This window comes from Salmo trutta, chromosome 23 (genome assembly GCF_901001165.1).
Source record: "Salmo trutta chromosome 23, fSalTru1.1, whole genome shotgun sequence".
NCBI lineage: Eukaryota > Metazoa > Chordata > Actinopteri > Salmoniformes > Salmonidae > Salmo > Salmo trutta.
Genome location: NC_042979.1, coordinates 28110778 through 28124918, shown reverse-complemented (window position 1 = coordinate 28124918; position 14141 = coordinate 28110778). Strand labels below are relative to the sequence as shown.

The 14141-nt window shown below is 46.1% G+C and overlaps 1 protein-coding gene across 1 annotated transcript in view; it reads right to left on the bottom strand.

Moving 5' to 3' along the window:
* Nucleotides 1-1961, bottom strand: part of LOC115159721 (synaptic vesicle glycoprotein 2C-like) — a 53842-nt gene extending 51881 nt beyond the window's left edge. The window contains exon 1 of the mRNA XM_029709727.1: nucleotides 1520-1961. The gene's annotated coding sequence lies outside the window, so the exon portion shown is untranslated. The remainder of the gene's footprint in view (nucleotides 1-1519) is intronic.
* Between the last annotated feature and the right edge of the window lie 12180 nt (nucleotides 1962-14141).

Sequence of the window (14141 nt, the reverse complement as noted above, 5' to 3'; positions counted from 1 at the left end):
CTGAGCCAGGGAAATGTCAATATGCCATGTCCAGTCCTGCTCAAGCTCCCATAATGAATTGTTTAAACTGTTTAGAATTGGTCTCCATCAAACTGTCACACAGACAATGTTACAGTAAAAAAGAAAGAGAGACATTAGGCGATGGATAGTTGTGTATGTTCAGCCACTGACAATGGAGGCAGAGATAGTAGTACTGGGCACTGTCTTCAGTGTCTTTCTCCTCTCTCTCTCTTTCTCCCTCTTCACGCACAGCAGATTCACCCTTTACTACCGCGGCTCCGTGGAGTCGTGCGGAGGCTGCACTGCATGGCCACAGTAAACCCGGTCTGGAAGGACATTCATCACCGGCCGGACTTTTGTAGCAAACTGCATCCTGTGATGTGATTTTCTGTCTTGTCCTGACATTGTGGTCGGTAATCAATTCTCCATCCTCCTCTATCCTCGGACTGCTCCTCTCTCCGCAGATTACTCAGTAAACCAGCACTATTTGTAGCAGCATCGAACTCTCTCTGCCTCTGTCTCTCGCTCCCTCATTCTCTCTGCTGTAATTGATGGATCTGTTCCCTTTCTGCATAATGTGCGCGTGCGTGTGCGTGTGCGTGTGTGTGTGTGTGTGTGTGTGTGAGTGAGTGAGCTCGAGGCGGAGCCGGATAAGGGTAATACAAAGTCAGTGTAATATCCTATGGCGATTGATTGATGAGTCCCACGAGACGCTCTCGGGGATTTATAAGGCATAAACATAATTGTGTTGTGTTTTTTAACTCATTATCTTTCAGTCAAAAAGTGTATTTATTTGAAAGGGATGTGCGCATTCGTTAATTGATCGACTACACTTTTGTAGAATCGTTAGTCTAATCAGCATAACTATAAGCTTACTGAATAAATTCAATTAAGCATCCCATGTAGCCCAGAGTAATCTACATGAGTACAGCTAAATATCTAATTCATTCATACATTTACATTTTAGTAGACGCTCTTATCCAGAGCGACTTACAGTAGTGAATGCATACATTTCATACATTTTTTTTTTTGTGCTGGCCCCCCGTGGGAATCGAACCCACAACCCTGGTGTTGCAAACACCATGCTCTACCAACTGAGCTACAGGGAAGGCTTGAGCTACATGCGCGGTGCTGTGATCTCAGCGGGATGAAACGTGTTGATCAGGTGTCCCACTCCAACAGCGACAGCAGTTACATCGAGGCCACAGCATGCGCAAATACCTACAACGTTTGAAGTTCACAAACGTGACACCTTTTAAGTTTCCCTCAAATATGCAAACGTGAAGCCTGTTTATTCATGATCTCGTATTCTATTCATGTCGTAGCATACATAGCAAATATTTATAGTTATTGGTGAGCTAATCTAATGTGAGTACGGTTCGATACACATTTCAAATCTACATGTATCCTACTGTAAACCGAGCAAAGATCACGGGGATAGCCCACTCACAATACACTGGGTTTGCGTCAAAGAGATTAAGTCAAATTAAAGTATAAAGACGGGGGAAAAAATACTCACCGACTACAGAAAATGGGCAGTTCGTTTTTGCATCGCAGGGAGCCAGCTGTGTGCTATTTCCAGTCGATATTCCCAAATTTCCCTCGCGACGCAGGAATGTAGGTAGTTAGGGTTCTTTCTCTTTCCTCCCGCTCTCCTCTCCTCTCCTCACCTCTCCTCTCCTCCGCGATGCACGATGCAACCGTGCCTCTGCAGTACTCAAAGAAAGAGGAGAGGACCCTGAGAGAGAAAGAGCGAGGGAGAAAGAGAGAGGGGATGGGGGGTGTGTTGTATATGAGGGACTAGGAAGAATGAAATCAATAATCGTATACAAGTGAAGTGGGTAATCCCGTGTAATGGAACAATCTGTATGGCATCTGATGCTGGGGAGGGTTGAGTGTTGGAGGGAACACTGTCTGTTACGTTGCGAGTATATTCAAAAAGAAAGAAAGAAAATGAGGCAGATAAGAGAATAGGCTGCAACATCGAACAGCTGGCCTTGAGGTCAAAAGATAACAACTACATAAACTATCAGACTGGTTGTGCATTCTTTTTACAATTTGTTTAAGTAGACCTATTCAAGTTGCCTGAAACTCAATCTGAATCATACAACTTGCGAATGAGTCTTATTTAAAGTGTATTCGTCATACACCGTAATGATGTATAACAATGATGTATACAAATATATTTTGAGAGAAGTCACTCCAGCAGGTTGGCCACTACTATGCTGATGGAGTCTCCATGCTGCCTACATAATATAGTAGTAAGCTGCAGCTCAGTTCTAGGAGTAGGAGCTATCCATGGGGCTGAAACCCCTTCAGAAGGCTATGCTGTTCAGTCAACAACACATCTATTACACTGACAAAAATATAAATGCAACATGCAACAATTTCATAGATTTTACTGAGTTACAGTTCATATAAGGAAATCAGTCAATTGAAATGAATTCTTTAGGCCCTAATATATGGATTTCATATGAATGGGAGTACAGATTTGCATTTGTTGGTCACAGATACCTTAAAAAATGGGCTCGGACGAGAAAAACAGGCAGTATCTGGTGTGAGCACCATTTGCCTCATGCAGCACAACACATCTCCTTTGCATAGAGTTGATCAGGCTGTTGATTGTAGCCTGTGGAATGTTGTCCCACTCCTCTTCAATGGCTGTGTGAAGTTGCTGGATATTGGCAGGAACTGGAACACGCTGTCGTACACGGCGATCTAGAGCATCCAAAACATGTTCAATGGGTGACATGTCTGGTGCGTATGCACTGGGACATTTTCATCTTCCAGGAATTGTGTACAGATCCTTGCTACATGGGGGGGGGGGTGCGGCACAACACCACAACAATGTTTTATTGAACCTTTATTTAACTAGGCAAGTCAGTTAAGAACAAATTCTTATTAACAATGACGGCCTACTGGGGAACAGTGCCTTGTTCAAGGGCAGAACGGAAGATTTTTACCTTCTCAGCTCAGGGATTCGATCCAGCAACCTTTCGGTTACTGCCCAACACTAACCACTAGTCTACCTGCCCTCCCATACTTAATAGGTTTATCCTTCATCATAGGGCAAATGAGAATGTGTGTGTGTGTGTGTGTGTGTGTGTGTGTGTGTGTGTGTGTGTGTGTGTGTGTGTGTGTGTGTGTGTGTGTGTGTGTGTGTGTGTGTGTGTGTGTGTGTGTGTGTGTGTGTGTGCGCGCGCGTTTCTTTTTTCTTTCTTTTTTAGGGCCCCAGAAGAGGTCCCCAGAGACTTGTGGGTAAAAAAATCCCATCATCCCCAAAAAGCACCATACTATTGTGTGCTTGGCTGAACAACAGCCATTATCAACTCCGCTGAATGGATCCCCTTCTCCTCTTTTATCATATTTTTTTCACTGTTTTTCTCCTCTCAGAAATAACCATCGGAGAGAGAAATCTCAAGTAGAGGAAGGAAGCCCGGAAGGTCCTCCCTTTTTTTCAAACTCAAATGAAAATGCTAATACATTTGCATTTATATTCACCAGCTGCTGTTTCATCCACGGTTTAAAATTAACCCACACACTATCCACAGATGCGCACACACACACACACACACACACACACACACACACACACACACACACACCGTGTGTACACACACAAACTCTATCACACACGCACGCCATGCACAAACACACACACAGACACACACTCATGTCTCTCCTGCCACTAATTGCTCCAGCATCATTAAAATAATATGAGCTGTGTAACGTGTCCATGTTAGAAGTCAGGCTCTGGGCAGCTGGTGTGTTTCACAGCATCTTTATTAGACATCCTGCTCCTTTTGATTTGATCAACCCACCCACTGTCCTACCTCATCCACCACCACCCCCCTTCCTATGGCACATGGCCATAAACACGTACAATACATGCCACGCAGCAATATTGCCAGCTATAGCCCATCAATCTAGATTATACAGAGATACAGATAAAGAGAGTTGTAGTCCATAGAGATACAAATAGAGATAGAAAGAGAGAAAGACAGAGAGAAAGACAGAGAGAGCGAAAGACAGAGAGAGAGAAAGACAGAAAGACAGAGACATTTCTTGTGCGTCCAGAATAACATGGGGCCTGAGGCCATCAAGTTCAGCTCCTCTATTACTGTCTGAATAGTCTCTCTCTCTCTCTCTCTCTCTCTCTCTCTCTCTCTCTCTCTCTCTCTCTCTCTCTCTCTCTCTCTCTCTCTCTCTCTCTCTCTCTCTCTCTCTCTCTCTCTCTCTCTCTGTGTGTGTGTGTGGCAGCATTCTAGCACACCACGGTACACACATGCACACATTGACTGGAGCATTAACCACATTCAATAATAACTTTTTACACAGCCGTTCCTGACACGCAGAGGTATGACTGCTGCACTATCCCCACACACACACACACACACACACACACACACACACACACACAAACAGCCACGCCCACAAACAGCCACGCCCACACACAGCCACGCCCACACACAGCAACGCCCACAGACAAACTATACTGCTCAAAAAAATAAAGGGAACACTAAAATAACACATCCTAGATCTGAATGAAAGAAATAATCTTATTAAATACTTTTTTCTTTACATAGTTGAATGTGCTGACAACAAAATCACACAAAAATAATCAATGGAAATCCAATTTATCAACCCATGGAGGTCTGGATTTGGAGTCACACTCAAAATTAAAGTGGAAAACCACACTACAGGCTGATCCAACTTTGATGTAATGTCCTTAAAACAAGTCAAAATGAGGCTCAGTAGTGTGTGTGGCCTCCACGTGCCTGTATGACCTCCCTACAATGCCTGGGCATGCTCCTGATGAGGTGGCGGATGGTCTCCTGAGGGATCTCCTCCCAGACCTGGACTAAAGCATCCGCCAACTCCTGGACAGTCTGTGGTGCAATGTGGCGTTGGTGGATGGAGCGAGACATGATGTCCCAGATGTGCTCAATTGGATTCAGGTCTGGGGAACGGGCGGGCCAGTCCATAGCATCAATGCCTTCCTCTTGCAGGAACTGCCGACACACTCCAGCCACATGAGGTCTAGCATTGTCTTGCATTAGGAGGAACCCAGGGCCAACCGCACCAGCATATGGTGTCACAAGGGGTCTGAGGATCTCATCTCGGTACCTAATGGCAGTCAGGCTACCTCTGGCGAGCACATGGAGGGCTGTGCGGCCCCCCAAAGAAATGCCACCCCACACCATGACTGACCCACCGCCAAACCGGTCATGCTGCAGGATGGTGCAGGCAGCAGAACGTTCTCCACGGCGTCTCCAGACTCTGTCACGTCCGTCACGTGCTTAGTGTGAACCTGCTTTCATCTGTGAGGAGCACAGGGCGCCAGTGGCGATTTTGCCAATCTTGGTGTTCTCTGGCAAATGCCAAACGTCCTGCACGGTGTTGGGCTGTAAGCACAACCCCCACCTGTGGACGTCGGGCCCTCATACCACCCTCATGGAGTCTGTTTCTGACCGTTTGAGCAGACACATGCACATTTATGGCCTGCTGGAGGTCATTTTGCAGGGCTCTGGCAGTGCTTCTCCTGCTCCTCCTTGCACAAAGGCGGAGGTAGCGATCCTGCTGCTGGGTTGTTGCCCTCCTACGGCCTCCTCCACGTCTCCTGATGTACTGGCCTGTCTCCTGGTAGCACCTCCATGCTCTGGACACTACGCTGACAGACACAGCAAACCTTGCCACAGCTCGCATTGATGTGCCATCCTGGATGAGCTGCACTACCTGAGCCACTTGTGTGGGTTGTAGACTCCGTCTCATGCTACCACTAGAGTGAAAGCACCGCCAGCATTCAAAAGTGACCAAAACATCAGCCAGGAAGCATAGGAACTGAGAAGTGGTCTGTGGTCCCCACCTGCAGAACCACTCCTTTATTGGGGGTGTCTTGCTAATTGCCTATAATTTCCACCTGTTGTCTATTCCATTTGCACAACAGCATGTGAAATGTATTGTCAATCAGTGTTGCTTCCTAAATGGACAGTTTGATTTCACAGAAGTGTGATTGACTTGGAGTTACATTTGTGTTGTTTAAGTGTTCCCTTTATTTTTTTGAGCAGTGTACTTTCACACTTCATTCATAGCCCTAATAAATGTTTATAGCACTTTCTAATGAAGTGGATGATATTAACAAAAGCATTTTCTTTCCAACAACTCACTTTTATTTTCCAGTAGTTCAAATTCCATTACTTCAATAGAACATTGACATTTCCAAAATGGTTCCTGGAGGCCCTGAGGCCAGCATGTGTAGGTGATAGTCTTAAAGCTGCTTCATCAGTGCCAAAATGGTTCCTGGAGGCCCTGAGGCCAGCATGTGTAGGTGATAGTCTTAAAGCTGCTTCATCAGTGCCAAAATGGTTCCTGGAGGCCCTGAGGCCAGCATGTGTAGGTGATAGTCTTCAAGCTGCTTCATCACTGCTATGGAATTTAATTGATGACTAATTACATGGTTTAGTGGGCAAATCATTCCATTCAGATAAGTCTGAAAACAAAAGGTTGTTTAACAAGGTCAGCTTTAGCATGCATCTCTTTATTCTTCACTATAATTACACACTCCAATCATCTCTCTTCTCCCCTCCCGATAAGGCCGTGTGTGTGTGTGTGTGTGTGTGTGTGTGTGTGTGTGTGTGTGTGTGTGTGTGTGTGTGTGTGTGTGTGTGTGTGTGTGTGTGTGTGTGTGTGTGTGTGAGAGAGAGAGAGAGAGAGAGTAGGCTTGAAATGCTGCGTAGGAGGCCATTTTTTAAAAGGGATGCTGACACACACACAACACACACACAACACCTGTGGGTGTAAAGAGAGTGGGCAATAATTACACATTGTTGGTCCTCGTTTGCCAAAAACTCTCTTCATGTCTCTCTTTACTTCCAACCCACCACACTCACATAGTCACTGCACATAATAAACAAATAACAATGGAAAACTTACACAACTCTCAATCCATCAAACTAAAGAGTTCCAGGTCATCACTACCATTAGCTTCATCATAACTGCAGCCTTCAGAAATCCTATATCCTTTATGAAAACCAGTTCATGTATATAAAGCTCTCCATTCTTTAATACGTCCATATATGAGCTCTCCATATGTTGATATTGCCAGTGTGTTTGATCTCTGTTCATCTGTGAATGGGGTTTTCCTTCCACTTAATGTGAAGAGGAACTTCCAGCAGGTCACCTCTGACTCTGTGATACTGTAATGTGTGCACTAAACTGACAGACACAGGTCTCTTGGGATGAGACAACCATCTGATGTTGCAAGAGCGTTCCGAACACATTTTGATGGTTATTTAACGTTGTGGGAACGTTAGGAGAAGATTCCTGTAATGTTTTCTCTCAGAACCATTTCTGTTGCTCCCACATTTTGTTGCGCCAGTATGTTCTAAAAACATTCCTGGGACATTGTGTTATAACATTAATCGGAAACCTAGGAAAATGTTCTACGGTGATTGTTACAGATGTTTTATTGAATGTTAGAACATTCTAAAGATATTTCATTTAAATCATAAACAAAACATTGTTTGAATGATCTATCATTCCCTATCCTCCTTCAACAGTTCCCAGAACAGGGCCTAAAAAAAAAGAGCCTCTGAAGGTTGAGTGATGCATACGCCACATTAAGTAGCGGATACTCACTGGGGGGGGTTACAGCAAGGTTAATTACATCTGTTAACACACAGAGGTCCAGAGTCACTGAGGAGGAGGAGGGGAGAGGAGTGGGAGGAAGGGGGAGTAGGGAGAGAAGAAAAGGAGGGGTGAGGGTCATGGGTGAGAAGTGAGGAGAGGAGGAGGAGTGAGGAAGGGGAAAGTAAGGAGGGCTGTGGAGGAGGGAGGAAGATCTGCAGAATCTCTTTCTCACTCTTTCTCTCCCACAGAGAACACAGCTCTTTTGAACAACAGATTTAAGGAGCAGCCTCACTACACAACACAAAGTAGCTCTGCTCTTTATATAGTCAAAGTGTGTGTGTGCGCGTGTGTGTGTTTGTGTGTGTTTGTAATCTCTCTAATCCTTTACATTTGAGGACCACAGGAGGCTGCTGAGGGAAGAACGGGTCATAATAATAGCCGGAACAGAGCAAAAGGAATGGCATCAAACACCTGGAAACCATGTATTTGATACTGTGACGAACCGGTCATCACAATGCCATTCCACTAACTACACTCCATTCATTACCACAAGCCCGTTCTCCCCAATTAAGGTGTCACCAACCTCCTATGTTGAGGACATGCTATGAATTAAGACACAGAGAACTTACACGGACTTACAGACACAGAAAAACATTACAAAGCTTCAAATACACAGTCTCCCCGCATATACTTGTCATTGAACGCCTGTGAGGCTGGATAAAATTTGAATTTGAATGTGCATCTTGAAGAAAAACGCTTATTCAAGCTCCTTCAGGAAAGTTCCATGACAACAAATGATTCACTCCGATTCATATCCAACCCTGTGATCTTTAGCATCACTGCATTTTCTAAACGTGGACGAGAGAAGATACTTTTGCCCAAGAGCCTCCTGGCTCTTCAAATGCCAAAATGTCACGCCGCTCCCAGAGGTTGTCCTCCAGACAGAGAGAGATTGACGTCAGCAGCTACTAGTCCAGAAATAAAAACAAATATACTTTAACAGATGCAAGGATAAACCTGCCTAATTGTATGTGTTGCTTAGAATAATTGGCTAATCTTATGGCCACTATACTGTACGTAAACATCAGTGGAGGCTGGGGACTTGAAAAATTGAGGAGGATGGGAGACCCACGGTATCGGCGCAGAATGCACAGAGACATCAAAGTGTGTTTCAAAATTCGTCAAAGAGTAATTATTTTAACCTAAAGCATTTAATAAAGTTACTTATAGTACAATATTATGAGGAATGGGAATGAGAGGGCTACTTACACCGTTTTGGGAAGGGATCACAGCACTGATTGAATGAGGGTATGAGGCATGAGCTGAGGTGTTCAGAGGCTTGACTGAACACCTCAAAAGAGGCTTAACTCTGAACACCACAAACCTGTCAAACTGCAGCATCCTTATACTTGTTCATATCAATTATATTTAGACTAGATTAGGAGGGGGATTTCCTCTACCCAGACACATAGAAAACAACTGATAGACAATAGAACTCAAAATATTTACTCACATCTGTCATCACTATTATGTTGATTGATTAATTCCAGTTAATCATTTTGGATTGAAAACATATAGGCAGCCTAGCCAGCCCAATTTTGAATATAAAACAAATTTGATCACATTCACAAATGTACTGCGTCAACCTCTCTCTTTAATATTTTAATGGATGATGCGATGGAAGCTATCAAATCATTCTGAATTGATTTCGACATCCCAGAAAAGACAGTAGAAAGTTCCATATGTTCAGCAAGTAAAGCATTGTAACGTGCAATTACCGCTGCAAGCTCCTTGTAGATTCCCTTGTTAGAGGAACTTTCCCTCTCGCAGTGGTGTTGATAAGCAGCTTGAGAACATCCCTGTTTCTTCTTACTTCCGTTGTCGTGATCAATGCAGCTTTTACTCAGAAACTCGAATCTAATCAAAATGGAACGATTTGATTAGTTTAATGTTAGCTAGCTACATAGTTGTCTTTGTATCATAGTTGTCTTTGTCTTTGTATCAAAGATAGAGGTGTAGTACAGAGAAACTATCGAGGTTAGCTAGCCAGCTACATTTTCAAACAAAGTCAACAACGCAGCCACTGCTAGCTGGCCAACTTTACCAGCTAGCAGTACTGTATCATTTTAGTCTCCTCTTCCATCCTATCATCTCTTCCCTCTGCTCAATCCTTCTCCAACCAATCTCCTGATTCTGCCTCCTCAACCCTCCTCTCCTTCCTTTCTGCATCCTTTGACTCTCTATGTCCCCTATCCTCCCGGCCGGCTCGGTCCTCCCCGTGGCTTGACGACTCATTGCGAGCTCACAGAACAGGGCTCCGGGCAGCCGAGCGGAAATGGAGGAAAACTAGCCTCCCTGCGGACCTGGCATCTTTTCACTCCCTCCTCTCTACATTTTCTTCCTCTGTTTCTGCTGCTAAAGCCACTTTCTACCACTCTAAATTCCAAGCATCTGCCTCTAACCCTAGGAAGCTCTTTGCCACCTTCTCCTCCCTCCTGAATCCTCCTCCCCCTCCCCCCCTCCTCCCTCTCTGCGGATGACTTCGTCAACCATTTTGAAAAGAAGGTTGACGACATCCGATCCTCGTTTGTGAAGTCAAACGACACCGCTGGTCCTGCTCACATTGCCCTACCCTATGCTATGACCTCTTTCTCCCCTCTCTCTCCAGATGAAATCTTGCGACTTGTGACGGACGCCCGCCCAACAACCTGCCCGCTTGACCCAGCGAACAGTCAAAACTGTTCGCTGCTCTGGCACCCCAATGGTGGAACAAGCTTCCTCACGACGCCAGGACAGCGGAGTCAATCACCACCTTCCGGAGACACCTGAAACCCCACCTCTTTAAGGAATACCTGGGATAGGATAAAGTAATCCTTCTAACTGAACATGTCAGTTCATACTGAAAAGCTTTGATTCTTTGGAGGTCATCCTCTTGAAGTGGTCATAATTACCATGTAGGTCTATGGAAGGGGGTGAAGCCTACGAGCCTCCTAGGTTTTGTATTGAAGTAAATGTACCCAGAGGAGGACAGAAGCTAGCTGTCCTCTGGCTAGACCATGGTGCTACCCCAGAGAGTGCTGTTGAAGTTACTATAGATCTTCTTTGCAAAACAGTGTTATTTAATAAATTATTTGGTGACATATGAATATATCTAGCATAGTTTTATCTGAAAAGGATAACTTAGTGTTTCACAATTTTTATTTTTATGAAATTTCACTGAGGACTATGGTCCTCCCCTTCCTCCTCTACTGGTAGATATACTGTATGTCTGGTTTATAGCTGGATTTTTGATACAAAGCCTATTACAAGTATTTTTATCCATACAGTGAAACATAACAACTTGTAGAAAATAAATGGCTATGGTGAGTCATGTTTTCTGATTGTCTCTGTCTCTCTGTCCCTCTCCCTATTCCCCTCACCCCCTCTCTCTCTCCCCCTTCCCTCTCTCTCAGAATGGTTGTCATCTTGTGCTCTGTCTCTTTAATGAATTATTCACAAGATTTGTAACCATGATCTCACTCTGTGTCTGAGCTCTGAGTAACAGTGTGTGTGTGTGTGTGTGTGTATATATATATATATATATATGTGTGCGTGTGTGAGCTGCAGTAAGTTAAGGTCAAGGTGGCAGGTTCGTTGTCTTCGTTTATTTTACTCACCAAAGAGAGAACTGAACATCTTCCTCTATTAATTATCCATCATTGCCTAAAATAGCAGGATATACACAAAAACATCACACCCAAAAGTGTGTTGGTCGATAACCATACTCTGTTAAACACATTTACATACAGATGTCAGATCTTAAAATTACCCATTTCATTGCAGGAGGAAAATAGCAGGGCCAGGGCCGCAGGGCCGCAGGGCCAGACGGATTACCAGGACGTGTACTCAGAGCATGCCCAGACCAACTGGCAAGTGTCTTCACTGACATTTTCAACCTCTCCCTGTAATACCTACATGTTTCATGCAGACCATAGTCCCTGTGCCCAAGAAAGCGAAGGTAACCTGCCTAAATGACTACCGCCCCATAACACTCACGTCGGCAGCAATGAAGTGCTTTGAAAGGCTGATCATGGCTCACATCTACAACATCATCCTGAAAACCCTAGACCCACTCCAACTCGCATACCACACCAACAGATCCACAGATGAGACAATCTCAATCGCACTCCACACTGCCCTTTCCCACCTGGACAAAAGGAACACCTTTTTTATTTATTAATTTTTTTATTTCACCTTTATTTAACCAGGTAGGCTAGTTGAGAAGAAGTTCTCATTTGCAACTGCGACCTGGCCAAGATAAAGCAAAGCAGTTTGACACATACAACAACACAGAGTTACACATGGAATAAACAAACATATAGTCAATAATACAGTAGAAAAGTCTATATACAGCATGTGCAAATGAGGTAGGATAAGGAAGATAAGGCAATAAATAGGCCATGATGGCGAAGTAATGACAATATAGCAAATAAACACTGGAATGGTAGATGTGCAGAAGATGAATGTGCAAGTAGAGATACTGGGGTGCAAAGGAGCAAGATAAATAAATAAATACAGTATGGGGATGAGGTAGTTGGATGGGCTATTTACAGATGGGCTATGTACAGGTGCAGTGATCTGTGAGCTGCTCTGACAGCTGGTGCTTAAAGCTAGTGAGGGAGATATGAGTCTCCAGCTTCAGTGATTTTTGCAGTTCGTTCCAGTCATTGGCAGCAGGGAACTGGAAGGAAAGGCGGCCAAAGAAGAATTGGCTTTGGGGGTGGCCAGTGAAATATACCTGCTGGAGCGCGTGCTACGGGTTGGTGCTGCTATGGTGACCAGTGAGCTGAGATAAGGTGGGGCTTTACCTAGCAAAGACTTGTAGATGACCTGGAGCCAGTGGGTTTGGAGACGAGTATGAAGCGAGGGCCATCCAACGAGAGCATACAGGTCGCAGTGGTGGGTAGTATATGGGCTTTAGTGACAAAACGGATGGCACTGTGATAGACTGCATACAATTTGTTGAGTAGAGTGTTGGAGGCTATTTTGTAAATGACATCGTCGAAGTCGAGGATCGGTAGGATGGTCAGTTTTACGAGGGTATGTTTGGCAGCATGAGTGAAGGTGTCACGCCCTGACCAGGGGAACTCTGCTATTTTTGGTCAGGGTGTGGTATTTCTATGGTTTATTTTCTATGTTTTGTTATAGCCTTTCTTTGTGGTTTATTTCTATGTTGGGCTCGGGGGTGATTTCCAATCAGACAGCTGTCGCTAGTTATGTCTGATTGGGAATCACATTTAAGTTCCTTTCCCCCCACGATGTTTGTGGGTTGTTGTCTCTTTGATTTTGAGCAGCTAACGTATCGGTATTTTCTTGATTTTGTGTACGTGTTTAATTCAGTGTAAGAATAAACATGTGTTCGCTCCCAGCTGCGTTTTGGTCCGCTTCCTCATCACCCGACGCCAATCGTTACAGAACAACCCACCAAACCAGGACCAAGCAGCAGAGGAACGAAGAGGAAGGATGGACATGGGCCGAGTTAAGGAGGAGCATTTCCAGGGCAATGGAAGAGTTTAGGGAGACCGAGAGGCATCCCCAAGAATTTTTTAGGGGGGGGGCACAAGGGCTGTTTGACGGGGCAGGAGCTGCCCGCCAGTCAACAGTCACCAGAGCTGCCCGCCAGTCAACAGTCGTCGGAGCTGCCCGCCAGTCAACAGTCGTCGGAGCTGCCCGCCAGTCAACAGTCGTCGGAGCTGCCCGCCAGTCAAGAGTCGTCGGAGCTGCCCGCCAGTCAACAGTCGTCGGAGCTGCCCGCCAGTCAACAGTCGTCGGAGCTGCCCGTCAGTCAACAGTCGTCGGAGCTGCCCGTCAGTCAACAGTCGTCGGAGCTGCCCGTCAGTCAATAGTTGTCGGAGCTGCCCGCCAGTCAACAGTCGCCGGAGTGGCCAGACTGCGCTGAACTGCCGGAGTGGCCAGACTGCACTGAACCGCCGGAGTGGCCAGACTGCGCTGAACCGCCGGAGTGGCCAGACTGCGCTGAACCGCCGGAGTGGCCAGACTGCGCTGAACTGCCGGAGTGGCCAGACTGCGCTGAACTGCCGGAGTGGCCAGACTGCCCTGAACTGCCGGAGTGGCCAGACTGCCCTGAACTGCCGGAGTGGCCAGACTGCGCTGAACTGCCGGAGTGGCCAGACTGCCCAGACTGTCCCGAGCTGCCAGACGTCCCCAGTCCAGTCCGGCCCGTCCCTGCTCCCCGCACCAAGCCAGTGGTGCGTGTCCCCAGTCCAGTCCGGCCCGTCCCTGCTCCCCGCACCAGGTTAGTGGTGCGTGTCCCCAGTCCTGTCCGCCCATTCCTACTCCCCGCACCAAGCCAGTGGTGCGTGTCCCCAGTCCAGTCCGGCCCGTCCCTGCTCCCCGCACCAAGCCAGTGGTGCGTGTCCCCAGTCCAGTCCGGCCCGTCCCTGCTCCCCGCACCAGGTTAGTGGTGCGTGTCCCCAGCCCTGTCCGGCCCATTCCTGCTCCCCGCACCAGGT